Source organism: Triturus cristatus, chromosome 1_1 (assembly GCF_964204655.1).
Source record: "Triturus cristatus chromosome 1_1, aTriCri1.1, whole genome shotgun sequence".
NCBI lineage: Eukaryota > Metazoa > Chordata > Amphibia > Caudata > Salamandridae > Triturus > Triturus cristatus.
In genome coordinates this window covers 1,123,766,733-1,123,792,188 of record NC_140579.1, presented here as the reverse complement: position 1 = coordinate 1,123,792,188, position 25,456 = coordinate 1,123,766,733, and positions in this window count along the sequence as shown.

The following is a 25,456-nucleotide window of genomic DNA, read 5'->3' as shown; positions in this document are numbered from 1 at the left end:
GGGTCTTGCTGGGGGTGGTGTTTCAGGGTTTAGGGAAGTGCAGTGGAGTTCGGGCAGTGCAGGGGGTCGTGCTGGGGCTGGTGTTTCAGGGTTTAGGGCAGTGCAGTGGTGTTCGGGCAGTGTAGGGGGCAGTGCTGGGGGTGGTGTTTCAGGGTTTAGGGCAGAGCAGTGGTGTTCGGGCAGTGGAGGGGGTCATGCTGGTGTTTCAGGGTTTAGGGCAGAGCAGTGGTGTTCCGGCAGTGTAGGAGGACATACTTGGGGTGGTGTTTCAGGGTTTAGGGCAGAGCAGTGGTGTTTGGGAAGTGTAGTGGGTAATGCTGGGGGTGGTGTTTCAGGGTTTAGGGCAGTGCAGTGGTGTTCGGGCAGTGTAGGGGTCGTGCAGGGGGTGATGTTTCAGGGTTTATGGCAGTGCAGTGGTCTTCGGGCAGTGTAGGGGGTTTTGCTGGGGGTGGTGTTTCAAAGTTTAGGGCAGTGGTGTTCGGGCAGTTTAGGGGATTTTGCTGGGGGTGGTGTTTCAGGGTTTAGGGCAGTGCAGTGGTGTTCAGGCAGTGTAGGGGGTCTTGCTGGGGGTGGTGTTTCAGGGTTTAGGTTAGTGCAGTGGTGTTTGGGCAGTATAGGCGGTTGTGCAGGGGGGTGGTGTTTCAGGATTTAGGGCAGTGCAGTGGTTGTTAGGGCAGTGTAGGGGGTCATGCAGGGGGATAGTGTTTCAGGGTTTAGGGCAGAGCAGTAGTGTTTGGGCAGTGGAGGGGGTCATGCTGGTGTTTCAGGGTTTAGGGCAGAGCAGTGGTGTTCCGGCAGTGTAGGAGGACATACTTGGGGTGGTGTTTCAGGGTTTAGGGCAGAGCAGTGGTGATTGGGAAGTGTAGTGGGTAATGCTGGGGGTGGTGTTTCAGGGTTTAGGGCAGTGCAGTGGTGTTCGGGCAGTGTAGGGGTCATGCTGGGGCTGGTGTTTCAGGGTTTAGGGCAGTGCAGTGGTGTTCGGTCAGTGTAGGGGGTCGTGCAGGGGGTGGTGTTTCAGGGTTTAGGGCAGTGCAGTGGTGTTCGGGCAGTGTAGGGGGTCGTCCAGGGGGTGGTGTTTCAGGGTTTAGGGCAGTGCAGTGGTTTTCGGGCAGCGTAGGGTGTCTTGCTGGGGTGGTGTTTAAGGGTTTAGGGCAGTGGTGTTCAGGCAGTGTAAGGGGTTTTGCTGGGGGTGGTGTTTCAGGGTTTAGGGCAGTGCAGTTGAGTTCGGGCAGTGTAGGGGGTCGTGCTGGGTGTGGTGTTTCAGGGTTTAGGGCAGAGCAGTGGTGTTCAGGCAGTGTAGGGGGTCTTGCTGGGGGTGGTGTTTCAGGGTTTAGGGCAGTGCAGTGGTGTTCGGGCAGTGTAGGTGGTCTTGCTGGGGATGGTGTTCGGGCAGTGGAGGGGGTCGTGCTGGGGCTGGTGTTTCAGGGTTTAGGGCAGTGCAGTGGTGTTCGGGCAGTGTAGGGGGTCGTACTGAGACTGGTGTTTCAAGGTTTAGGGCAGTGCAGTGGTGTTTGGGTAGTGTAGGGGGTTGTGCTGGGGCTGGTGTTTCAGGGTTTAGGGCAGTGCCGTGGTGTTCGGGCAGTGTAGGGGGTCGTGCAGGGGCTGGTGTTTCAAGGTGTAGGGCAGTGCAGTGGTGTTCGGGCAGTGTAGGGGGTCGTGCTGGGGCTGGTGTTTCAGGGATTAGGGCAGAGCAGTGGTGTTCAGGCAGTGTAGGGGTCCTGCTGGAGGTGGAGTTTCAGGGTTTAGGGCAGTGCAGTGGTGTTCGGGCAGTGTAGGGGTCATGCTGGGGGTGGAGTTTCAGGGTTTAGAGCAGTGCAGTGGTGTTCGGGCAGTGTAGGGGGTCATGCTGGAGGTGGGGTTTCAGGGTTTAGGGCAGTGCAGTTGTGTTCGGGCAGTGTAGGGGGTCATGCTGGGGGTGGAGTTTCAGGGTTTAGGGCAGTGCAGTGGTGTTCGGGCAGTGTAGGGGGTCATGCTGGGAGAGGAGTTTCAGGGATTAGGGCAGGGCAGTGGTGTTCGGGCAGTGTAGGGGGTCAAGCTGGGGCTGGAGTTTCAGGGATTAGGACAGTGCAGTGGTGTTCGGGCAGTGTAGGGGATCGTGCTGGTGTTTCAGGGTTTAGGGCAGTGCAGTGGTGTTCGGGCAGTGTAGGGGGTCGTGCTGGGGCTGGTGTTTCAGGGTTTAGGGTAGTGCAGTGGTGTTCGGGCAGTGTAGGGGTCCTGCTGGGGCTGGTGTTTCAGGGTTTAGGGCAGAGCAGTGGTGTTCGGGCAGTGTAGAGAGATGTGTGGGGTGGTGTTTCAGGGTTTAGGGCAGTGCAGTGGTGTTCGGGCAGTGTAGGGGGTCATGCTGGGGGTGGAGTTTCAGGGTTTAGGGCAGTGCAGTGGTGTTCGGGCAGTGTAGGGGGTCATGCTGGGAGAGGAGTTTCAGGGATTAGGGCAGGGCAGTGGTGTTCGGGCAGTGTAGGGGGTCAAGCTGGGGCTGGAGTTTCAGGGATTAGGACAGTGCAGTGGTGTTCGGGCAGTGTAGGGGATCGTGCAGGTGTTTCAGGGTTTAGGGCAGTGCAGTGGTGTTCGGGTAGTGTAGGGGGTTGTGCTGGGGCTGGTGTTTCAGGGTTTAGGGCAGTGCAGTGGTGTTCGGGCAGTGTAGGGGTCCTGCTGGGGCTGGTGTTTCAGGGTTTAGGGCAGAGCAGTGGTGTTCGGGCAGTGTAGAGAGATGTGCGGGGTGGTGTTTCAGGGTTTAGGGAAGTGCAGTGGTGTTCGGGCAGTGTAGGGGGACGTGCTGGGGCTGGTGTTTCAGGGTTTAGGGCAGTGCAGTGGTGTTCAGGCAGTGTAGGGGTCCTGCTGGGGCTGGTGTTTCAGGGTTTAGGGCAGAGCAGTGGTGTTCGGGCAGTGTAGAGAGATGAGTGGGGTGGTGTTTCAGGGTTTAGGGCAGTGCAGTGTTGTTCGGGCAGTGTAGGGGGTCATGCTGGGGGTGGAGTTTCAGGGTTTAGGGCAGTGCAGTGGTGTTCGGGCAGTGTAGGGGTCATGCTGGGAGAGGAATTTCAGGGATAAGGGCAGGGCAGTGGTGTTCGGGCAGTGTAGGGGGTCAAGCTGGGGCTGGAGTTTCAGGGATTAGGACAGTGCAGTGGTGTTCGGGCAGTGTAGGGGATCGTGCTGGTGTTTCAGGGTTTAGGGCAGTGCAGTGGTGTTGGACTTGGCCCTTCTGGCAGGTTCACCCCTGGACTTTTTGGCTTTTTATTGGTGACTTGGTGTGGTACTTTTTTTTGGTTTCTGCGCACTTTCCCTGTGTCCCAGGGTAAAGTGCGTGCGTGCTCTGAGTGCATGTGGTGAGATAGGCCTGCCCTCCCATAGGAATGCATGGGGAGTGTATGTGTCCCTAGTAGTTCCTGATGCGTGGGGTGTGCAGGCCCGAGTTTGGTATGTGCGGACCCGTGGGAGTGAATGCTGCGCGATGATGTGTGCGGCGTGCATGTACCTAGTGTGGAAGTGCCACTTCTAGAGGTGGGCACTTCTGTGTGCAGGGTGTCTGTCGCGTGATTGGCTGGTCATGTCATGTGACGGGCTAGGGATTCCCCAGAGTCAGGATGAGTCACCCAGTGGTGAATGGGGAGATCAGCAGCTAGATGGGTGGGAGGAGTACACCTGGGTCCTGAATAGGACAGGGTTTTCCACACACAATGCTGGCCCCGCCCCCTGTGGTGCGACTGACGACCCTAGCCCTGCCAGTGAATAGAGTGAGGGGCTGAGCACATCAAGGGTGCTCCCCAACCAGCTGCGACTGGTTTTCCCCCTCACCCTGAACCCAGAACAAAGGGTTTGACTGTATAAAAATGGGGCTGTGTCCCCACAGAAACTGTTCTCTTCCAGGATCCTGCCTGAGGGGGCTGCTGCTGTTGCTGGGCCAGAGGACCGCCACTTGGACTACCTCCCTGCCTGGAGGCCCAGTGAGCTGGCTCTGGGCCCAGCCTTGCCCCCTGCCTACCTTCCTAAAAACCTTGCCAGGACTTTGTTGTGCTGGACCGTGCTTATAGCGCTGTGAGCGCTTCATTTGTGGTGTGGAGCGCTTTTCTCCGCCAAGGAGCGCGCGGGCTCTGCAGCACTGAGCTGCCTCATCCACTGAGGGAATCCCGCCGTAGGGATTCCCCCGCAACTGCCCTTTGTCAAAAGCAGGTGCCCACCCTGCATATGTGCCGGTTTGTTTGGCAGATTTATAATTCGAGGGAGCCCACCCCTCATCGCCGCTTTGGAGACAAAGAAAATCACCGCCGCAGGCCCGGAGTCTCCTCGGCGTCATCTCTCTGCCGCGCTGGGATTGGCCCAGCGGGAGAGAGTGCTTCCCCGTATCGGGAGGCTCGACCGAGGGAGCTGCACGGTGATTGGAGGGAGCTCACGCCCCCTCGTGCTCTTCCCCGAGGCCACTGCGGAAGTGGAAGTTCAGCAGCGGCCGCCTCAGCGCGATCCGGGGAGAGACTGAGAAGCGTGGCGGAGCCCTCCCCGCGACACGGCCTGGAGCCTCGCCAGTTCGCGGTAAGTGAAGCCGGCTGGGGGGGATAACCAAATCAAAGCACCACTCCGGTGCCTCCCTCCCGGGCAGCCCCGCCTGACAGGGCCTGCTCCAACACCCGAGACGTACCGGAGCAACCCCGCTGGTGCAGGTCGCCCCCAAACCAAGGCCCGAGTTTTCTCCTTGTGGTCCCGGCCACATTCCTTCCGGAGCGGCCCCACTTGGCAGCGGGCCGCTCCAACGAGGCCCGCCTCCCCATGACAAAAGGGGCATTATTACTGCTGAGTCCCCCGAGTGGGACTCCAACGACTGGGCACGTTGTTCTCGAGCCTAGAAGGCTCCCACGTACTCGGGGGCATTGTTGTAATTTCTGAGCGCGTGGCGCTCCAACGACGGGGCAAGGTTTGCGATAGCCCATCGAGGCTCCACCTAAAGGGGGCACCAGTTGTTTCGCGACGGGGCGGCCCCAGATGGCAGCGGGTCGCTCCCCCCTTGCCCCACAGTAACGTTTAGGGCCACGAAGGCTCTAGGGGACATTTTAATTGTTTTAGAGCCCAGGGAGGCTCCACGGGAGCAACAGAGTTGTTTTAAAGGGCACAGTGGTGCCACGCTCATTCCTCCAGCTGCCCAGCACTTAGTGGGCAGCTGCAACGTTTAGGTTGGGAACTCTACGCTCTTGGCTTGCGCAGCTGGCGCAGCCTTATCTGGACAGGGTGTCCTAGCCCCAACGAGGCCAGTTGGCCTAGGGACTGCCACAGTGTGGCTAATGTGAGTTTTGCGTTATTCTTCCTGACCTGCACCGCTGAATGTGTTTTTATGTGTCATGTGCTTTCTTTTACACCGCTGAATGTATTTTATGCATCATGTGTTTTCCTTCCCTACACCTCTGAATGTGCTGCATCATGTGTAACGTGCTATTACCCCTACAGGTATTGTGATACTTAGGTGGTTGTTTTTCTTCCTAGTACAGGTGGTACTAGTGGGGTCCTGATTCCCTGCGCAATATTTTCCTAAGGTGGTTAGGGTTGCGTAGGTGGTACTTACCGGATACCAGTAGTGACTGGTTGTGTGCTAGGTGTAATTTTGCGCAACTGTAATTTTATTTCCTATGTTCTATGTGCTATGTTCTAAGAGTGCTAATTCCGGACAGCGGTCCATGTGGCCCTGTCCCCTGTACATATAATCCCTTGTAAATTCTGCCCGTGCCTGTTGGCACATTGTAGAGTGTGTGTTTTATCTAATGTGTTGTGGTATAATACAAAGGTTATTTTTATATAATACCTTGTGTGGAGTTTCCTTTGTGGTGGGCCTTGGGTGTTGTTGCTGGGTGCGCGCGCAAACGCTTTACACATCGCGTCAGGGACAAGCCTGACTACTCGTTCCAAGCTACCAAGGGGGTGAGCAGGGGTTATCTTTGGTGTGTAACTCCCCAGCCCTGACTAGAGTGGTGGTTTCTGCCTGGCTTTGGCGCAAGCCTTAGCCAACCAGAAATCCCATTTCTAACATTGGTGATCAGCGGTGGGATTTGGACTTGCGTTTGCGCTGTACCGCAGCGGCAACTGGCCGCACTACAAAACTCTGCATTTAGATAAATCACATGGTATAGGGATTATTGTTCTAAGTTTGTTTTTAATTGTCATTTCTTTGGAAATGTGTTTTTGTGCACTGTGAGTTAGGTGTCCCTAGCTCGGGAGGGTAGATCATCCCCCCCAAGTGCATTGTGTTTCTGGATTCACCAGAGGGTGGGATCCAGTGGTGGCAGCGTAATAGTGTCCTGTACATTTGTCCCCCGCCCTGCGCCCAGAGTTGGTACCTGTGTCACGTGGTGGTCAGGTTGAGGAATCAGGGGTGGTAGAAACTGCCTTACCAGTCCGAGGGGAGGGTTGTGTGTGTGGATGAATGGTGTGTGGCACTAGGCAAGTGAGTGTGAGTTCTCTGGGTTAGAGAGCTTGCTGAATCTTTTTGTGAATTGTGTGCTCCTGTTAGGCTCAGACCCCTAGGTTCCCTGTAGAATCTTTTTACCATAACGTCCGCCAGAATGGAGCATGCTTGTGACCCCTATGAGCTAGCTTGGCGCCAGAGGCAGGAGTTAGAAAGGTCCTGTACAGGGAGAGAGTCCGACACTCGGTACGAACTTCAGGACCACCTGGTCCTATGGCAAAAGGGTCCATGGGATCTTGAGCACAGTATGGAAAGGGCCCGGGCCTCACACCTGGAGGGTGGTGGGTCTGTGGAGAGCCCTGAAGATTCAGAAGAGGAGGAAGAGGATGACAATACCTGGACGCCAGTAGAGAGTAAGGACCCCATAGGTAGGGAGTCCCTTGCTGGGTCCAGAGTAGGAGGCAGCGCCTCATCCCTTTCCCTGTCCCCAGAGGAGTGGGAAGATAGGAGGAAAGAAAGGGAGCACCAGCTGACGTTAGAAAAGCTCAGGTTGCAGCATGCCCAGGCTATGGCGCAGCTGGAGGTCAAAAGACAGATGGCGGAGGCTGAGAGGGCCTTTGCCAGAGAGAAGCTAGCTCTGGAGGGTAGGTTATCCCCTGAGCGCAGTTGTGGTTTTCTGGACTCCCCAGGGAGGGTTGAGTCCAGTGGTAGCAGCCAGATAGATTCCAGTGTAGGAAATCCCAGTCCCAGTTCCCCCAGTCTGGTACCTGTTCCCCAGGAGGAGGAGTTAAGGTTGAAATTCAGGGGCAGTAGGAAACTGTCTCACCAGTCTTGGGAGGAGTTTGTGGATGAATGTGAGGATGCACTGTTTGATTGGATAAGAGTTCCCGCAGAATCTGATTATGATAAACTGTGTGATCTGATTCTCAGAGAACACCTGCTCAATTGTTGTGCACCGGGGTTGCGCCAACACCTGTTGGGGTGTGGAGTGTCTGCCCCATTTGAGCTTGGAGATGAAGCAGAGCGCTGGGAAAGGGCTAGAGGTTCTCTAGAGTCACTAGGGAGTAACTCCAAAAGTAGTGGGTCAGGTATCTTCCAGCCCAGCATGGTGGAAGAGGCTCAGTGTAGCCCAGCTAGGTCCCAGGATAGCGAGGAGGGTGTAGGGGCTCACTGCCTGGCTCAGTGGAGCAGGAGTGAGAGGGTGACCGAGGGTCCCCAGACGCACGAAACCCTGCCTCAGGACTTGGATGGTTTCTTGAGGGAACACCAAGTTGGGGACCTAGGCTGTCCTGTTACTCCACTTGAGGAAGATCTCTTAGTGAGTAGAGGACCTGGAGCACCTGTAACCAGGGCTCCTGTGGTTCTAGAGTCTGGCAGTACCGCTCCGGTAGGGAGGGTACAGGAGTCCAGTGTGAGGAGTGATTGGGGGATGAGTTCCCCAGTGGAAGAGCCTGTGGGTCAGGGACTACCCAGTTGGGCTAGGATCCCGTGTAGTGGCCAGGGTGGCACCACTTCTGTTCTGGGGGATCTCCGCGCACTGTCAGGTGGACAGGGGACGGGAGATCAGCGCCAGACAGACAGTCGCTCGACATATGTGTCATTTGACAGCCTCAGGGGGATGAGTGCCAGGCAATTATTCCATTAAAGGTTCTAGGCCGGAGGTTGGAAGGCCAGGTTCGGGATCAGCCTGACCTGAAAGGTGGGACGTCTGTAACCAGCGTCCCGACCAGTTCTTCTTCCAGAGGTACCGCCCCAGTTGGTAGGGAGCAGGGCTCTGGAAGGGGGTGCAGAGGGTGGGAGAGCCCACCTCTGCCCCCGGTACAACCTGAGGGGTTAAACCCTGGGTTGGAATGGCGTTCTAGGTGTACCCCTCGCCAGAGGAGGAGGAACCCTAGGAGAAGAGGTAGGGGGAGGAGAGCCTTCCCTGAGACTCCTGGTCCGCCTGAGGGTGTAGACCCTAGGCTGGAGAACCAGTGGCAGTCTAGTCCTGTCTTGCAGAGAGGAAGAGTGGAGAATGGCCGCTATGTGCCAGGGGTTACTACCCCCCACTCTGTGATTAGGCAAAGACCGGTGGCACCTGGGTGGCCTAGGGCCTGGTCTTGGCCGCGGACAGCTTGGGAGTACCAGTGGGGTAGCCCAGTTGGTCCAGACAGTGGTGTTAGAAAGAATTCCATGGGTTCACCGTGGCGTAGAACCGGAGGGTGTCCCTGCAGTTGCGGGCCCGCGTCCGTGTTCTATCGCCCCAAGCAGGGAAGTCCATCACGGTGGTGATTGGTCTGCCCTGCGTTTTGGCTGGAAGGGGGTTGTGTTGGACTTGGCCCTTCTGGCAGGTTCACCCCTGGACTTTTTGGCTTTTTATTGGTGACTTGGTGTGGTACTTTCTTTTGGTTTCTGCGCACTTTCCCTGTGTCCCAGGGTAAAGTGCATGCATGCTCTGAGTGCATGTGGTGAGATAGGCCTGCCCTCCCATAGGAATGCATGGGGAGTGTATGTGTCCCTAGTAGTTCCTGATGCGTGGGGTGTGCAGGCCCGAGTTTGGTATGTGCGGACTCGTGGGAGTGAATGCTGCGCGATGATGTGTGAGGCGTGCATGTACCTAGTGTGGAAGTGCCACTTCTAGAGGTGGGCACTTCTGTGTGCAGGGTGTCTGTCGCGTGATTGGCTGGTCATGTCATGTGACGGGCTAGAGATTCCCCAGAGTCAGGATGAGTCACCCAGTGGTGAATGGGGAGATCAGCAGCTAGATGGGTGGGAGGAGTACACCTGGGTCCTGAATAGGACAGGGTTTTCCACACACAATGCTGGCCCCGCCCCCTGTGGTGCGACTGACGACCCTAGCCCTGCCAGTGAATAGAGTGAGGGGCTGAGCACATCAAGGGTGCTCCCCAACCAGCTGCGACTGGTTTTCCCCCTCACCCTGAACCCAGAACAAAGGGTTTGACTGTATAAAAATGGGGCTGTGTCCCCACAGAAACTGTTCTCTTCCAGGATCCTGCCTGAGGGGGCTGCTGCTGTTGCTGGGCCAGAGGACCGCCACTTGGACTACCTCCCTGCCTGGAGGCCCAGTGAGCTGGCTCTGGGCCCAGCCTTGCCCCCTGCCTACCTTCCTAAAAACCTTGCCAGGACTTTGTTGTGCTGGACCGTGCTTATAGCGCTGTGAGCGCTTCATTTGTGGTGTGGAGCGCTTTTCTCCGCCAAGGAGCGCGCGGGCTCTGCAGCACTGAGCTGCCTCATCCACTGAGGGAATCCCGCCGTAGGGATTCCCCCGCAACTGCCCTTTGTCAAAAGCAGGTGCCCACCCTGCATATGTGCCGGTTTGTTTGGCAGATTTATAATTCGAGGGAGCCCACCCCTCATCGCCGCTTTGGAGACAAAGAAAATCACCGCCGCAGGCCCGGAGTCTCCTCGGCGTCATCTCTCTGCCGCGCTGGGATTGGCCCAGCGGGAGAGAGTGCTTCCCCGTATCGGGAGGCTCGACCGAGGGAGCTGCACGGTGATTGGAGGGAGCTCACGCCCCCTCGTGCTCTTCCCCGAGGCCACTGCGGAAGTGGAAGTTCAGCAGCGGCCGCCTCAGCGCGATCCGGGGAGAGACTGAGAAGCGTGGCGGAGCCCTCCCCGCGACACGGCCTGGAGCCTCGCCAGTTCGCGGTAAGTGAAGCCGGCTGGGGGGGATAACCAAATCAAAGCACCACTCCGGTGCCTCCCTCCCGGGCAGCCCCGCCTGACAGGGCCTGCTCCAACACCCGAGACGTACCGGAGCAACCCCGCTGGTGCAGGTCGCCCCCAAACCAAGGCCCGAGTTTTCTCCTTGTGGTCCCGGCCACATTCCTTCCGGAGCGGCCCCACTTGGCAGCGGGCCGCTCCAACGAGGCCCGCCTCCCCGTGACAAAAGGGGCATTATTACTGCTGAGTCCCCCGAGTGGGACTCCAACGACTGGGCACGTTGTTCTCGAGCCTAGAAGGCTCCCACGTACTCGGGGGCATTGTTGTAGTTTCTGAGCGCGTGGCGCTCCAACGACGGGGCAAGGTTTGCGAGAGCCCATCGAGGCTCCACCTAAAGGGGGCACCAGTTGTTTTGCGACGGGGCGGCCCCAGATGGCAGCGGGTCGCTCCCCCCTTGCCCCACAGTAACGTTTAGGGCCACGAAGGCTCTAGGGGGCATTTTAATTGTTTTAGAGCCCAGGGAGGCTCCACGGGAGCAACAGAGTTGTTTTAAAGGGCACAGTGGTGCCACGCTCATTCCTCCAGCTGCCCAGCACTTAGTGGGCAGCTGCAACGTTTAGGTTGGGAACTCTACGCTCTTGGCTTGCGCAGCTGGCGCAGCCTTATCTGGACAGGGTGTCCTAGCCCCAACGAGGCCAGTTGGCCTAGGGACTGCCACAGTGTGGCTAATGTGAGTTTTGCGTAATTCTTCCTGACCTGCACCGCTGAATGTGTTTTTATGTGTCATGTGCTTTCTTTTACACCGCTGAATGTATTTTATGCATCATGTGTTTTCCTTCCCTACACCTCTGAATGTGCTGCATCATGTGTAACGTGCTATTACCCCTACAGGTATTGTGATACTTAGGTGGTTGTTTTTCTTCCTAGTACAGGTGGTACTAGTGGGGTCCTGATTCCCTGCGCAATATTTTCCTAAGGTGGTTAGGGTTGCGTAGGTGGTACTTACCGGATACCAGTAGTGACTGGTTGTGTGCTAGGTGTAATTTTGCGCAACTGTAATTTTATTTCCTATGTTCTATGTGCTATGTTCTAAGAGTGCTAATTCCGGACAGCGGTCCATGTGGCCCTGTCCCCTGTACATATAATCCCTTGTAAATTCTGCCCGTGCCTGTTGGCACATTGTAGAGTGTGTGTTTTATCTAATGTGTTGTGGTATAATACAAAGGTTATTTTTATATAATACCTTGTGTGGAGTTTCCTTTGTGGTGGGCCTTGGGTGTTGTTGCTGGGTGCGCGCGCAAACGCTTTACACATCGCCTCAGGGATAAGCCTGACTGCTCGTGCCAAGCTACCAAGGGGGTGAGCAGGGGTTATCTTTGGCGTGTAACTCCCCAGCCCTGACTAGAGTGGTGGTTTCTGCCTGGCTTTGGCGCAAGCCTTAGCCAACCAGAAATCCCATTTCTAACAAGTGGTGTTCAGGCAGTGTAGGGGGTCGTGCTGGGGCTGGTGTTTCAGGGTTTAGGGCAGTGCAGTGGTGTTCTGGCAGTGTAGGGGTCCTGCTGGGGCTGGTGTTTCAGGGTTTAGGGCAGAGCAGTTGTGTTCGGGCAGTGTAGAGAGATGTGCGGGGTGGTGTTTCAGGGTTTAGGGAAGTGCAGTGGTGTTCGGGCAGTGTAGGGGGAAGTGCAGGGGGTGGTGTTTCAGGGTTTAGGGCAGAGCAGTGGTGTTCAGGCAGTGTAGGGGGTCATGCAGGGGGTGGTGTTTCAGGGTTTAGGGCAGTGCAGTGGTGTTTGGGCAGTGTAGGGGTTCTTGCTGGGGGTGGTGTTTCAGGGTTTAGGGCAGTGCAGTGGTGTTCGGGCAGTGTAGGGGGTCGTGCTGGGGGTAGTGTTTTAGGGTTTAGGGTAGTGCAGTGGTGTTTGTGTAGTGTAGGGGTTGTTCTGGTGGTAGTGTTTTAGGGTTTAGGGTAGTGCAGTGATGTTTGTGTAGTGTAGGGGGTCGTGCTTGGGGTAGATTTAGGGTTTAGGGTTGTGCAGTGGTGTTTGTGTAGTGTAGGGGTTGTGCTGGGGGTAGTGTTTTAGGGTTTAGGGCAGTGCAGTGGTGTTTGTGTAGTGTAGGGGGTCATGCTGGGGTTAGTGTTTTAGGTTTAGGGTAGTGCAGTGGTGTTTGGGTAGTGTAGAGGGTCGTGCTGGGGGTAGTGTTTTAGGGTTTAGGGTAGCACAGTGGTGTTTGGGTAGTTTAGGGGGTCGTGTTGGGGATAGATTTAGGGTTAAGGGTAATGCAGTGGTGTTTGGGTAGTGTAGGGGTCGTGCTGGGGGTGGTGTTTTAGGGTTTAGGGCAGTGCAGTGGTGTTCAGGCAGTGTAAGTGGTCATGCTGGGGGTGGTGTTTCAGGGTTTAGGGCAGTGCAGTGGTGTTCAGGCAGTGTAGGGGGTCTTGCTGGGGGTGGTGTTTCAGGGTTTAGGGCAGTGCAGTGGTGTTCGGGCAGTGTAGGTGGTCTTGCTGGGGATGGTGTTCGGGCAATGTAGGGGGTCGTGCTGGGGCTGGTGTTTCAGGGTTTAGGGCAGTGCAGTGGTGTTCGGGCAGTGTAGGGGGTCGTACTGAGACTGGTGTTTCAGGGTTTAGGGCAGTGCAGTGGTGTTTGGGTAGTGTAGGGGGTTGTGCTGGGGCTGGTGTTTCAGGGTTTAGGGCAGTGCAGTGGTGTTCGGGCAGTGTAGGGGGTCGTGCAGGGGCTGGTGTTTCAAGGTGTAGGGCAGTGCAGTGGTGTTCGGGCAGTGTAGGGGTCGTGCTGGGGGTGGAGTTTCAGGGTTTAGAGCAGTGCAGTGGTGTTCGGGCAGTGTAGGGGGTCATGCTGGGAGAGGAGTTTCAGGGATTAGGGCAGGGCAGTGGTGTTCGGGCAGTGTAGGGGTCAAGCTGGGGCTGGAGTTTCAGGGATTAGGACAGTGCAGTGGTGTTTGGGCAGTGTAGGAGATCGTGCTGGTGTTTCAGGGTTTAGGGCAGTGCAGTGGTGTTCGGGCAGTGTAGGGGTCCTGCTGGGACTGGTGTTTCAGGGTTTAGGGCAGAGCAGTGGTGTTCGGGCAGTGTAGAGAGATGTGCAGGGTGGTGTTTCAGGGTTTAGGGAAGTGCAGTGGTGTTCGGGCAGTGTAGGGGGACGTGCCGGGGTTGGTGTTTCAGGGTTTAGGGCAGAGCAGTGGTGTTCAGGCAGTGTAGGGGGTCGTGCAGGGGGTGGTGTTTCAGGGTTTAGGGCAGTGGTGTTCAGGCAGTGTAGGGGTTCTTGCTGGGGGTGGTGTTTCAGGGTTTAGGGTAGTGCTGTGGTGTTCGGGCAGTGCAGGGGGTCTTGCAGGGGGGGGTGTTTCAGGGTTTAGAGCAGTGCAGTGGTGTTCGGGCAGTGTAGGGGGTCGTGCAAGGGGCTGGTGTTTCAGGGTTTAGGGCAGTGCAGTGGTGTTCGAGCAGTGTTGGGGGTCATGCTGGGGCTGGTGTTTCAGGGTTTAGGGCAGTGCAGTGGTGTTCGGGCAGTGTAGGGGTCATGCTGGTGCTGGTGTTTTAGGGTTTAGGGCAGAGCAGTGGTGTTCGGGCAGTGTAGGGGGTCTTGCTGGGGGTGGTGTTTCAGGGTTTAGGGCAGAGCAGTGGTGTTCGGGCTGTGTAGGGGGTCGTGTTGGTGTTTCAGGGTTTAGGGCAGAGCAGTGGTGTTCGGGCAGTGTAGGGGGACGTGCTGGGGCTGGTGTTTCAGGGTTTAGGGCAGTGCAGCTGTGTTCGGGCAGTGTAGGGGGTCGTGCTTGGGTGGTGTTTCAGGATTTAGGGCAGTGCAGTGGTGTGCGGGCAGTGTAGGGTTTTGTGCTGAGGGTGGTGTTTCAGGGTTTAGGGCAGTGCAGTGGTGTGCGGACAGTGTAGGGGGTCGTGCTGGGGCTGGTGTTTCAGGGTTTAGGGCAGAGCAGTGGTATTCAGGCAGTGTAGGGGGACGTGCTGGGGGTGGTGTTTCAGGGGTTAGGGCAAAGCAGTGCTGTTCAGGCAATGTAGGGGGTCTTGCTGGGGGTGGTGTTTCAGGAATTAGGGCAGTGCAGTGGTGTTCAGGCAGTGTAGTGGGTCGTCCTGGGAGTGGTGTTTCAGGGTTTAGGGCAGTGCAGTGGTGTTCGGGCAGTGTAGGGGATTGTGCAGGGGGTGGTGTTTCAGTGTTTAGGGCAGTGCAGTGGTTTTCGGGCAGTGTAGGGGGTCTTGATGGGGTGGTGTTTCAGGGTTTAGGGCAGTGGTGTTCAGGCAGTGTAGGGGGTCTTGCTGGGGGTGGTGTTTCAGGGTTTAGGGCAGAGCAGTGGTGTTCAGGCAGTGTAGGGGGTTGTGCTGGTGTTTCAGGGTTTAGGGCAGAGCAGTGGTGTTCGGGCAGTGTAGGGGGACGTGCTGGGGCTGGTGTTTCAGGGTTTGGGGCAGTGCAGTCGTGTTCGGGCAGTGTAGGGGGTCGTTGTGGGGCTGGTGTTTCAGGGTTTAGGGCAGAGCAGTGGTGTTCAGGCAGTGTAGGGGGACGTGCTGGGGGTGGTGTTTCAGAGGTTAGGGCAAAGCAGTGGTGTTCAGGCAGTGTAGGGGGTCTTGCTCGGGGTGGTGTTTCAGGAATTAGGGCAGTGCAGTGGTGTTCTGGAAGTGTTGGGGGATGTGCTGGGGGTGGTGTTTTAGGGTTTAGGGCAGAACAGTGGTGTTCAGGCAGTGTAGGGGGTCTTGATGGGGTGGTGTTTCAGGGATTTGGGCAGTGGTGTTCAGGCAGTGTAGGCGGTCTTGCTGGGGGTGGTGTTTCAGGGTTTAGGGCAGAGCAGTGGTGTTCAGGCAGTTTAGGGGGTTGTGCTGGTGTTTCAGGGTTTAGGACATAGCAGTGGTGTTCGGGCAGTGTAGGGGGTCGTGCTGGGGGTGGTGTTTCAGGATTTAGGGCAGTGCAGTGGTGATCTGGCAGTGTAGGGGGATGTGCATGGGGTGGTGTTTTAGGGTTTAGGGCAGAACAGTGGTGTTCAGGCAGTGTAGGGGGTCGTCCTGGGAGTGGTGTTTCAGGGTTTAGGGTAGTGCAGTGGTGTATGGGCAGTGTAGGGGGTCTTGATGGGGTGGTGTTTTAGGGTTTAGGGCAGTGGTGTTCAGGCAGTGTAGGCGGTCTTGCTGGGGGTGGTGTTTCAGGGTTTAGGGCAGAGCAGTGGTGTTCAGGCAGTGTAGGGGGTCTTGCTCGGGGTGGTGTTTCAGGAATTAGGGCAGTGCCGTGGTGTTCTGGCAGTGTTGGGGGATGTGCTGGGAGTGGTGTTTTAGGGTTTAGGGCAGAACAATGGTGTTCAGGCAGTGTAGGGGGTCGTCCTGGGGGTGGTGCTTCAGGGTTTAGGGCAGTGCAGTGGTTTGCGGGCAGTGTAGGGGGTCGTGCTGGGGCTGGTGTTTCAGGGTTTAGGGCAGTGCAGTGGTGTGCGGGCAGTGTAGGGGGTCGTGCTGGGGTGGTGTTTCAGGGTTTAGGGCAGTGCAGTGGTGTGCGGGCAGTGTAGGGGGTCGTACTGGTGTTTCAGGGTTTAGGGCAGAGCAGTGGTGTTCAGGCAGTGTAGGGGGACGTGCTGGGGTGGTGTTTCAGGGTTTAGGGCAGTGCTGTGGTGTGCGGGCAGTGTAGGGGGTCATGCTGGGGTGGTGTTTCAGGGTTTAGGGCAGTGCAGTGGTGTGCGGGCAGTGTAGGGGGTCATACTGGTGTTTCAGGGTTTAGGGCAGAGCAGTGGTGTTCAGGCAGTGTAGGGGGACGTGCTGGGGGTGGTGTTTCAGAGGTTAGGGCAAAGCAGTGGTGTTCAGGCAGTGTAGGGGGTCTTGCTCGGGGTGGTGTTTCAGGAATTAGGGTAGTGCAGTGGTGTTCTGGCAGTGTTGGGGGATGTGCTGGGGGTGGTGTTTTAGGGTTTAGGGCAGAACAATGGTGTTCAGGCAGTGTAGGGGGTCGTCCTGGAAATGGTGTATCAGGGTTTAGGGCGGTGCAGTGGTGTTCGGGCAGTGTAGGAGGTTGTGCAGGGGTGGTGTTTCAGGGTTTAGGGCAGTGCAGTGGTGTTCAGACAGTGTAGGGGGTCATGCAGGGGGTGGTGTTTCAGGGTTTAGGGCAGTGCAGTGGTTTTCGGGCAGTGTAGGGGGTCTTGATGGGGTGGTGTTTCAGGGTTTAGGGCAGTGGTGTTCAGGCAGTGTAGGCGGTCTTGCTGGGGTGGTGCTTCAGGGTTTAGGGCAGAGCAGTGGTGTTCCGGCAGTGTAGGGGGTTGTGCTGGTGTTTCAGGGTTTAGGGCAGAGCAGTGGTGTTCTGGCAGTGTAGGGGGATGTGCTGGGGGTGGTGTTTTAGGGTTTAGGGCAAAACAGTGGTGTTCAGGCAGTGTAGGGGGTTCTCCTGGGAGTGATGTTTCAGGGTTTAGGGCAGTGCAGTGGTGTTCGGGCAGTGTAGGAGGTCGTGCTGGTGGGTGGTGTTTCAGGGTTTAGGGCAGTGCAATGGTGTTCGGGTAGAGTAGGGGGTCGTGATGGGGGTCGTGTTTCAGGGTTTAGGGCAGTGGTGTTCAAGCAGTGTAGACGGTCTTGCTGGGGGTGGTGTTTCAGGGTTTAGGGCAGAGCAGTGGTGTTCAGGCAGTGTAGGGGGTTGTGCTGGTGTTTCAGGGTTTAGGGCAGAGCAGTGGTGTTCGGGCAGTGTAGGGGTTCGTGCTGGGGGTGGTGTTTCAGGATTTAGGGCAGTGCAGTGGTGATCTGGCAGTGTAGGGGGATGTGCATTGGGTGGTGTTTCAGGGTTTAGGGCAGAACAGTGGTGTTCAGGCAGTGTAGGGGGTCGTCTTGGGAGTGGTGTTTCAGGGTTTAGGGCAGTGCAGTGGTGTACGGGCAGTGTAAGGGGTCTTGCTGGGGGTGGTGTTTCAGGGTTTAGGGCAGTGCTATAGTGTTCGGGCAGTGTAGGAGGTCGTGCTGGTGGGTGGTGCTTCAGGGTTTAGGGCAGTGCAATGGTGTTCGGGTAGAGTAGGGGGTCGTGATGGGGTGGTGTTTCAGGGTTTAGGGCAGTGCAGTGGTGTTCGGGCAGTGTAGGAGGTTGTGCAGGGGGTGGTGTTTCAGGGTTTAGGGCAGTGCAGTGGTGTTCAGACAGTGTAGGGGGTCATGCAGGGGGTGGTGTTTCAGGGTTTAGGGCAGTGCAGTGGTTTTCGGGCAGTGTAGGGGGTCTTGATGGGGTGGTGTTTCAGGGTTTAGGGCAGTGCAGCTGTGTTCGGGCAGTGTAGGGGGTCGTGCTGGGGTGGTGTTTCAGGATTTAGGGCAGCACAGTGGTGTGCGGGCAGTGTAGGGTTTTGTGCTGAGGGTGGTGTTTCAGGGTTTAGGGCAGTGCAGTGGTGTGCGGACAGTGTAGGGGGTCGTGCTGGGGCTGGTGTTTCAGGGTTTAGGGCAGAGCAGTGGTATTCAGGCAGTGTAGGGGGACGTGCTGGGGGTGGTGTTTCAGGGGTTAGGGCAAAGCAGTGCTGTTCAGGCAATGTAGGGGGTCTTGCTGGGGGTGGTGTTTCAGGAATTAGGGCAGTGCAGTGGTGTTCAGGCAGTGTAGTGGGTCGTCCTGGGAGTGGTGTTTCAGGGTTTAGGGCAGTGCAGTGGTGTTCGGGCAGTGTAGGGGATTGTGCAGGGGGTGGTGTTTCAGGGTTTAGGGCAGTGCAGTGGTTTTCGGGCAGTGTAGGGGGTCTTGATGGGGTGGTGTTTCAGGGTTTAGGGCAGTGGTGTTCAGGCAGTGTAGGGGGACGTGCTGGGGGTGGTGTTTCAGAGGTTAGGGCAAAGCAGTGGTGTTCAGGCAGTGTAGGGGGTCTTGCTCGGGGTGGTGTTTCAGGATTTAGGGCAGTGCAGTGGTGATCTGGCAGTGTAGGGGGATGTGCATGGGGTGGTGTTTTAGGGTTTAGGGCAGAACAGTGGTGTTCAGGCAGTGTAGGGGGTCGTCCTGGGAGTGGTGTTTCAGGGTTTAGGGCAGTGCAGTGGTGTATGGGCAGTGTAGGGGGTCTTGATGGGGTGGTGTTTCAGGGTTTAGGGCAGTGGTGTTCAGGCAGTGTAGGCGGTCTTGCTGGGGGTGGTGTTTCAGGGTTTAGGGCAGAGCAGTGGTGTTCAGGCAGTGTACGGGGTCTTGCTCGGGGTGGTGTTTCAGGAATTAGGGCAGTGCCGTGGTGTTCTGGCAGTGTTGGGGGATGTGCTGGGAGTGGTGTTTTAGGGTTTAGGGCAGAACAATGGTGTTCAGGCAGTGTAGGGGGTCGTCCTGGGGGTGGTGCTTCAGGGTTTAGGGCAGTGCAGTGGTTTGCGGGCAGTGTAGGGGGTCGTGCTGGGGCTGGTGTTTCAGGGTTTAGGGCAGTGCAGTGGTGTGCGGGCAGTGTAGGGGGTCGTGCTGGGGTGGTGTTTCAGGGTTTAGGGCAGTGCAGTGGTGTGCGGGCAGTGTAGGGGGTCGTACTGGTGTTTCAGGGTTTAGGGCAGAGCAGTGGTGTTCAGGCAGTGTAGGGGGACGTGCTGGGGTGGTTTTTCAGGGTTTAGGGCAGTGCTGTGGTGTGCGGGCAGTGTAGGGGGTCATGCTGGGGTGGTGTTTCAGGGTTTAGGGCAGTGCAGTGGTGTGCGGGCAGTGTAGGGGGTCATACTGGTGTTTCAGGGTTTAGGGCAGAGCAGTGGTGTTCAGGCAGTGTAGGGGGACGTGCTGGGGGTGGTGTTTCAGAGGTTAGGGCAAAGCAGTGGTGTTCAGGCAGTGTAGGGGGTCTTGCTCGGGGTGGTGTTTCAGGAATTAGGGCAGTGCAGTGGTGTTCTGGCAGTGTTGGGGGATGTGCTGGGGGTGGTGTTTTAGGGTTTAGGGCAGAACAATGGTGTTCAGGCAGTGTAGGGGGTCGTCCTGGAAATGGTGTATCAGGGTTTAGGGCGGTGCAGTGGTGTTCGGGCAGTGTAGGAGGTTGTGCAGGGGTGGTGTTTCAGGGTTTAAGGCAGTGCAGTGGTGTTCAGACAGTGTAGGGGGTCATGCAGGGGGTGGTGTTTCAGGGTTTAGGGCAGTGCAGTGGTTTTCGGGCAGTGTAGGGGTCTTGATGGGGTGGTGTTTCAGGGTTTAGGGCAGTGGTGTTCAGGCAGTGTAGGCGGTCTTGCTGGGGGTGGTGCTTCAGGGTTTAGGGCAGAGCAGTGGTGTTCCGGCAGTGTAGGGGGTTGTGCTGGTGTTTCAGGGTTTAGGGCAGAGCAGTGGTGTTCTGGCAGTGTAGGGGGATGTGCTGGGGGTGGTGTTTTAGGGTTTAGGGCAGAACAGTGGTGTTCAGGCAGTGTAGGGGGTTCTCCTGGGAGTGGTGTTTCAGGGTTTAGGGCAGTGCAGTGGTGTACGGGCAGTGTAGGGGGTCTTGCTGGGGGTGGTGTTTCAGGGTTTAGGGCAGTGCTATGGTGTTCAGGCAGTGTAGGAGGTCGTGCTGGTGGGTGGTGTTTCAGGGTTTAGGGCAGTGCAATGGTGTTCGGGTAGAGTAGGGGGTCGTGATGGGGGTCGTGTTTCAGGGTTTAGGGCAGTGGTGTTCAAGCAGTGTAGGCGGTCTTGCTGGGGGTGGTGTTTCAGGGTTTAGGGCAGAGCAGTGGTGTTCAGGCAGTGTAGGGGGTTGTGCTGGTGTTTCAGGGTTTAGGGCAGAGCAGTGGTGTTCGGGCAGTGTAGGGGTTCGTGCTGGGGGTGGTGTTTCAGGATTTAGGGCAGTGCAGTGGTGATCTGGCAGTGTAGGGGGATGTGCATGGGGTGGTGTTTCAGGGTTTAGGGCAGAACAGTGGTGTTCAGGCAGTGTAGGGGGTCGTCCTGGGAGTGGTGTTTCAGGGTTTAGGGCAGTGCAGTGGTGTACGGGCAGTGTAAGGGGTCTTGCTGGGGGTGGTGTTTCAGGGTTTAGGGCAGTGCTATAGTGTTCGGGCAGTGTAGGAGGTCGTGCTGGTGGGTGGTGCTTCAGGGTTTAGGGCAGTGCAATGGTGTTCGGGTAGAGTAGGGGGTCGTGATGGGGTGGTGTTTCAGGGTTTAGGGCAGTGCAGTGGTGTTCGGGCAGTGTAGGAGGTTGTGTAGGGGGTGGTGTTTCAGGGTTTAGGGCAGTGCAGTGGTGTTCAGACAGTGTAGGGGGTCATGCAGGGGGTGGTGTTTCAGGGTTTAGGGCAGTGCAGTGGTTTTCGGGCAGTGTAGGGGGTCTTGATGGGGTGGTGTTTCAGGGTTTAGGGCAGTGCAGCTGTGTTCGGGCAGTGTAGGGGGTCGTGCTGGGGTGGTGTTTCAGGATTTAGGGCAGTGCAGTGGTGTGCGGGCAGTGTAGGGTTTTGTGCTGAGGGTGGTGTTTCAGGGTTTAGGGCAGTGCAGTGGTGTGCGGACAGTGTAGGGGGTCGTGCTGGGGCTGGTGTTTCAGGGTTTAGGGCAGAGCAGTGGTATTCAGGCAGTGTAGGGGGACGTGCTGGGGGTGGTGTTTCAGGGGTTAGGGCAAAGCAGTGCTGTTCAGGCAATGTAGGGGGTCTTGCTGGGGGTGGTGTTTCAGGAATTAGGGCAGTGCAGTGGTGTTCAGGCAGTGTAGTGGGTCGTCCTGGGAGTGGTGTTTCAGGGTTTAGGGCAGTGCAGTGCTGTTCGGGCAGTGTAGGGGATTGTGCAGGGGGTGGTGTTTCAGGGTTTAGGGCAGTGCAGTGGTTTTCGGGCAGTGTAGGGGGTCTTGATGGGGTGGTGTTTCAGGGTTTAGGGCAGTGGTGTTCAGGCAGTGTAGGGGGTCTTGCTGGGGGTGGTGTTTCAGGGTTTAGGGCAGAGCAGTGGTGTTCAGGCAGTGTAGGGGGTTGTGCTGGTGTTTCAGGGTTTAGGGCAGAGCAGTGGTGTTCGGGCAGTGTAGGGGGACGTGCTGGGGCTGGTGTTTCAGGGTTTGGGGCAGTGCAGTCGTGTTCGGGCAGTGTAGGGGGTCGTTGTGGGGCTGGTGTTTCAGGGTTTAGGGCAGAGCAGTGGTGTTCAGGCAGTGTAGGGGGACGTGCTGGGGGTGGTGTTTCAGAGGTTAGGGCAAAGCAGTGGTGTTCAGGCAGTGTAGGGGGTCTTGCTCGGGGTGGTGTTTCAGGAATTAGGGCAGTGCAGTGGTGTTCTGGAAGTGTTGGGGGATGTGCTGGGGGTGGTGTTTTAGGGTTTAGGGCAGAACAGTGGTGTTCAGGCAGTGTAGGGGGTCTTGATGGGGTGGTGTTTCAGGGATTTGGGCAGTGGTGTTCAGGCAGCGTAGGCGGTCTTGCTGGGGGTGGTGTTTCAGGGTTTAGGGCAGAGCAGTGGTGTTCAGGCAGTGTAGGGGGTTGTGCTGGTGTTTCAGGGTTTAGGGCAGAGCAGTGGTGTTCGGGCAGTGTAGGGGGTCGTGCTGGGGGTGGTGTTTCAGGATTTAGGGCAGTGCAGTGGTGATCTGGCAGTGTAGGGGGATGTGCATGGGGTGGTGTTTTAGGGTTTAGGGCAGAACAGTGGTGTTCAGGCAGTGTAGGGGGTTGTCCTGGGAGTGGTGTTTCAGGGTTTAGGGCAGTGCAGTGGTGTATGGGCAGTGTAGGGGGTCTTGATGGGGTGGTGTTTTAGGGTTTAGGGCAGTGGTGTTCAGGCAGTGTAGGCGGTCTTGCTGGGGGTGGTGTTTCAGGGTTTAGGGCAGAGCAGTGGTGTTCAGGCAGTGTAGGGGGTCTTGCTCGGGGTGGTGTTTCAGGAATTAGGGCAGTGCCGTGGTGTTCTGGCAGTGTTGGGGGATGTGCTGGGAGTGGTGTTTTAGGGTTTAGGGCAGAACAATGGTGTTCAGGCAGTGTAGGGGGTCGTCCTGGGGGTGGTGCTTCAGGGTTTAGGGCAGTGCAGTGGTTTGCGGGCAGTGTAGGGGGTCGTGCTGGGGCTGGTGTTTCAGGGTTTAGGGCAGTGCAGTGGTGTGCGGGCAGTGTAGGGGGTCGTGCTGGGGTGGTGTTTCAGGGTTTAGGGCAGTGCAGTGGTGTGCGGGCAGTGTAGGGGGTCGTACTGGTGTTTCAGGGTTTAGGGCAGAGCAGTGGTGTTCAGGCAGTGTAGGAGGACGTGCTGGGGTGGTGTTTCAGGGTTTAGGGCAGTGCTGTGGTGTGCGGGCAGTGTAGGGGGTCATGCTGGGGTGGTGTTTCAGGGTTTATGGCAGTGCAGTGGTGTGCGGGCAGTGTAGGGGGTCATACTGGTGTTTCAGGGTTTAGGGCAGAGCAGTGGTGTTCAGGCAGTTTAGGGGGACGTGCTGGGGGTGGTGTTTCAGAGGTTAGGGCAAAGCAGTGGTGTTCAGGCAGTGTAGGGGGTCTTGCTCGGGGTGGTGTTTCAGGAATTAGGGCAGTGCAGTGGTGTTCTGGCAGTGTTGGGGGATGTGCTGGGGGTGGTGTTTTAGGGTTTAGAGCAGAACAATGGTGTTCAGGCAGTGTAGGGGGTCGTCCTGGAAATGGTGTATCAGGGTTTAGGGCGGTGCAGTGGTGTTCGGGCAGTGTAGGAGGTTGTGCAGGGGTGGTGTTTCAGGGTTTAGGGCAGTGCAGTGGTGTTCAGACAGTGTAGGGGGTCATGCAGGGGGTGGTGTTTCAGGGTTTAGGGCAGTGCAGTGGTTTTCGGGCAGTGTAGGGGGTCTTGATGGGGTGGTGTTTCAGGGTTTAGGGCAGTGGTGTTCAGGCAGTGTAGGCGGTCTTGCTGGGGGTGGTGCTTCAGGGTTTAGGGCAGAGCAGTGGTGTTCCGGTAGTGTAGGGGGTTGTGGTGGTGTTTCAGGGTTTAGGGCAGAGCAGTGGTGTTCTGGCAGTGTAGGGGGATGTGCTGGGGGTGGTGTTTTAGGGTTTAGGGCAGAACAGTGGTGTTCAGGCAGTGTAGGGGGTTCTCCTGGGAGTGGTGTTTCAGGGTTTAGGGCAGTGCAGTGGTGTACGGGCAGTGTAGGGGGTCTTGCTGGGGGTGGTGTTTCAGGGTTTAGGGCAGTGCTATGGTGTTCGGGCAGTGTAGGAGGTCGTGCTGGTGGGTGGTGTTTCAGGGTTTAGGGCAGTGCAATGGTGTTCGGGTAGAGTAGGGGGTCGTGATGGGGGTCGTGTTTCAGGGTTTAGGGCAGTGGTGTTCAAGCAGTGTAGGCGGTCTTGCTGGGGGTGGTGTTTCAGGGTTTAGGGCAGAGCAGTGGTGTTCAGGCAGTGTAGGGGGTTGTGCTGGTGTTTCAGGGTTTAGGGCAGAGCAGTGGTGTTCGGGCAGTGTAGGGGTTCGTGCTGGGGGTGGTGTTTCAGGATTTAGGGCAGTGCAGTGGTGATCTGGCAGTGTAGGGGGATGTGCATGGGGTGGTGTTTCAGGGTTTAGGGCAGAACAGTGGTGTTCAGGCAGTGTAGGGGGTCATCCTGGGAGTGGTGTTTCAGGGTTTAGGGCAGTGCAGTGGTGTACGGGCAGTGTAAGGGGTCTTGCTGGGGTTGGTGTTTCAGGGTTTAGGGCAGTGCTATAGTGTTCGGGTAGAGTAGGGGGTCGTGATTGGGTGGTGTTTCAGGGTTTAGGGCAGTGCAGTGGTGTTCGGGCAGTGTAGGAGGTTGTGCAGGGGTTGGTGTTTCAGGGTTTAGGTCAGTGCAGTGGTGTTCAGACAGTGTAGGGGGTCATGCAGGGGGTGGTGTTTCAGGGTTTAGGGCAGTGCAGTGGTTTTCGGGCAGTGTAGGGGGTCTTGATGGGGTGGTGTTTCAGGGTTTAGGGCAGTGGTGTTCAGGCAGTGTAGGCGGTCTTGCTGGGGGTGGTGTTTCAGGGTTTAGGGCAGAGCAGTGGTGTTCCGACAGTGTAGGGGGTTGTGCTGGTGTTTCAGGGTTTAGGGCAGAGCAGTGGTGTTCTGGCAGTGTAGGGGGATGTGCTGGGGGTGGTGTTTTAGGGTTTAGGGCAGAACAGTGGTGTTCAGGCAGTGTAGGGGGTTCTCCTGGGAGTGGTGTTTCAGGGTTTAGGGCAGTGCAGTGGTGTACGGGCAGTGTAGGGGTCTTGCTGGGGGTGGTGTTTCAGGGTTTAGGGCAGTGCTATGGTGTTCGGGCAGTGTAGGAGGTCATGCTGGTGGGTGGTGTTTCAGGGTTTAGGGCAGTGCAATGGTGTTCGGGTAGAGTAGGGGGTCGTGATGGGGGTCGTGTTTCAGGGTTTAGGGCAGTGGTGTTCAGGCAGTGTAGGCGGTCTTGCTGGGGGTGGTGTTTCAGGGTTTAGGGCAGAGCAGTGGTGTTCAGGCAGTGTAGGGGGTTGTGCTGGTGTTTCAGAGTTTAGGGCAGAGCAGTGGTGTTCGGGCAGTGTAGGGGTTCGTGCTGGGGGTGGTGTTTCAGGATTTAGGGCAGTGCAGTGGTGATCTGGCAGTGTAGGGGGATGTGCATGGGGTGGTGTTTCAGGGTTTAGGGCAGAACAGTGGTGTTCAGGCAGTGTAGGGGGTCGTCCTGGGAGTGGTGTTTCAGGGTTTAGGGCAGTGCAGTGGTGTACGGGCAGTGTAAGGGGTCTTGCTGGGGGTGGTGTTTCAGGGTTTAGGGCAGTGCTATAGTGTTCGGGCAGTGTAGGAGGTCGTGCTGGTGGGTGGTGCTTCAGGGTTTAGGGCAGTGCAATGGTGTTCGGGTAGAGTAGGGGGTCGTGATGGGGTGGTGTTTCAGGGTTTAGGGCAGTGCAGTGGTGTTCAGGCAGTGTAGGGGGTCTTGCTCGGGGTGGTGTTTCAGGAATTAGGGCAGTGCCGTGGTGTTCTGGCAGTGTTGGGGGATGTGCTGGGGGTGGTGTTTTAGGGTTTAGGGCAGAACAATGGTGTTCAGGCAGTGTAGGGGGTCGTCCTGGGGGTGGTGCTTCAGGGTTTAGGGCAGTGCAGTGGTTTGCGGGCAGTGTAGGGGGTCGTGCTGGGGCTGGTGTTTCAGGGTTTAGGGCAGTGCAGTGGTGTGCGGGCAGTGTAGGGGGTCGTGCTGGGGTGGTGTTTCAGGGTTTAGGGCAGTGCAGTGGTGTGCGGGCAGTGTAGGGGGCCGTACTGGTGTTTCAGGGTTTAGGGCAGAGCAGTGGTGTTCAGGCAGTGTAGGGGGACGTGCTGGGGTGGTGTTTCAGGGTTTAGGGCAGTGCTGTGGTGTGCGGGCAGTGTAGGGGGTCATGCTGGGGTAGTGTTTCAGGGTTTAGGGCAGTGCAGTGGTGTGCGGGCAGTGTAGGGGGTCATACTGGTGTTTAAGGGTTTAGGGCAGAGCAGTGGTGTTCAGGCAGTGTAGGGGGACGTGCTGGGGGTGGTGTTTCAGAGGTTAGGGCAAAGCAGTGGTGTTCAGGCAGTGTAGGGGGTCTTGCTCGGGGTGGTGTTTCAGGAATTAGGGCAGGGCAGTGGTGTTCTGGCAGTGTTGGGGGATGTGCTGGGGGTGGTGTTTTAGGGTTTAGGGCAGAACAATGGTGTTCAGGCAGTGTAGGGGGTCGTCCTGGAAATGGTGTATCAGGGTTTAGGGCAGTGCAGTGGTGTTCGGGCAGTGTAGGAGGTTGTGCAGGGGTGGTGTTTCAGGGTTTAGGGAAGTGCAGT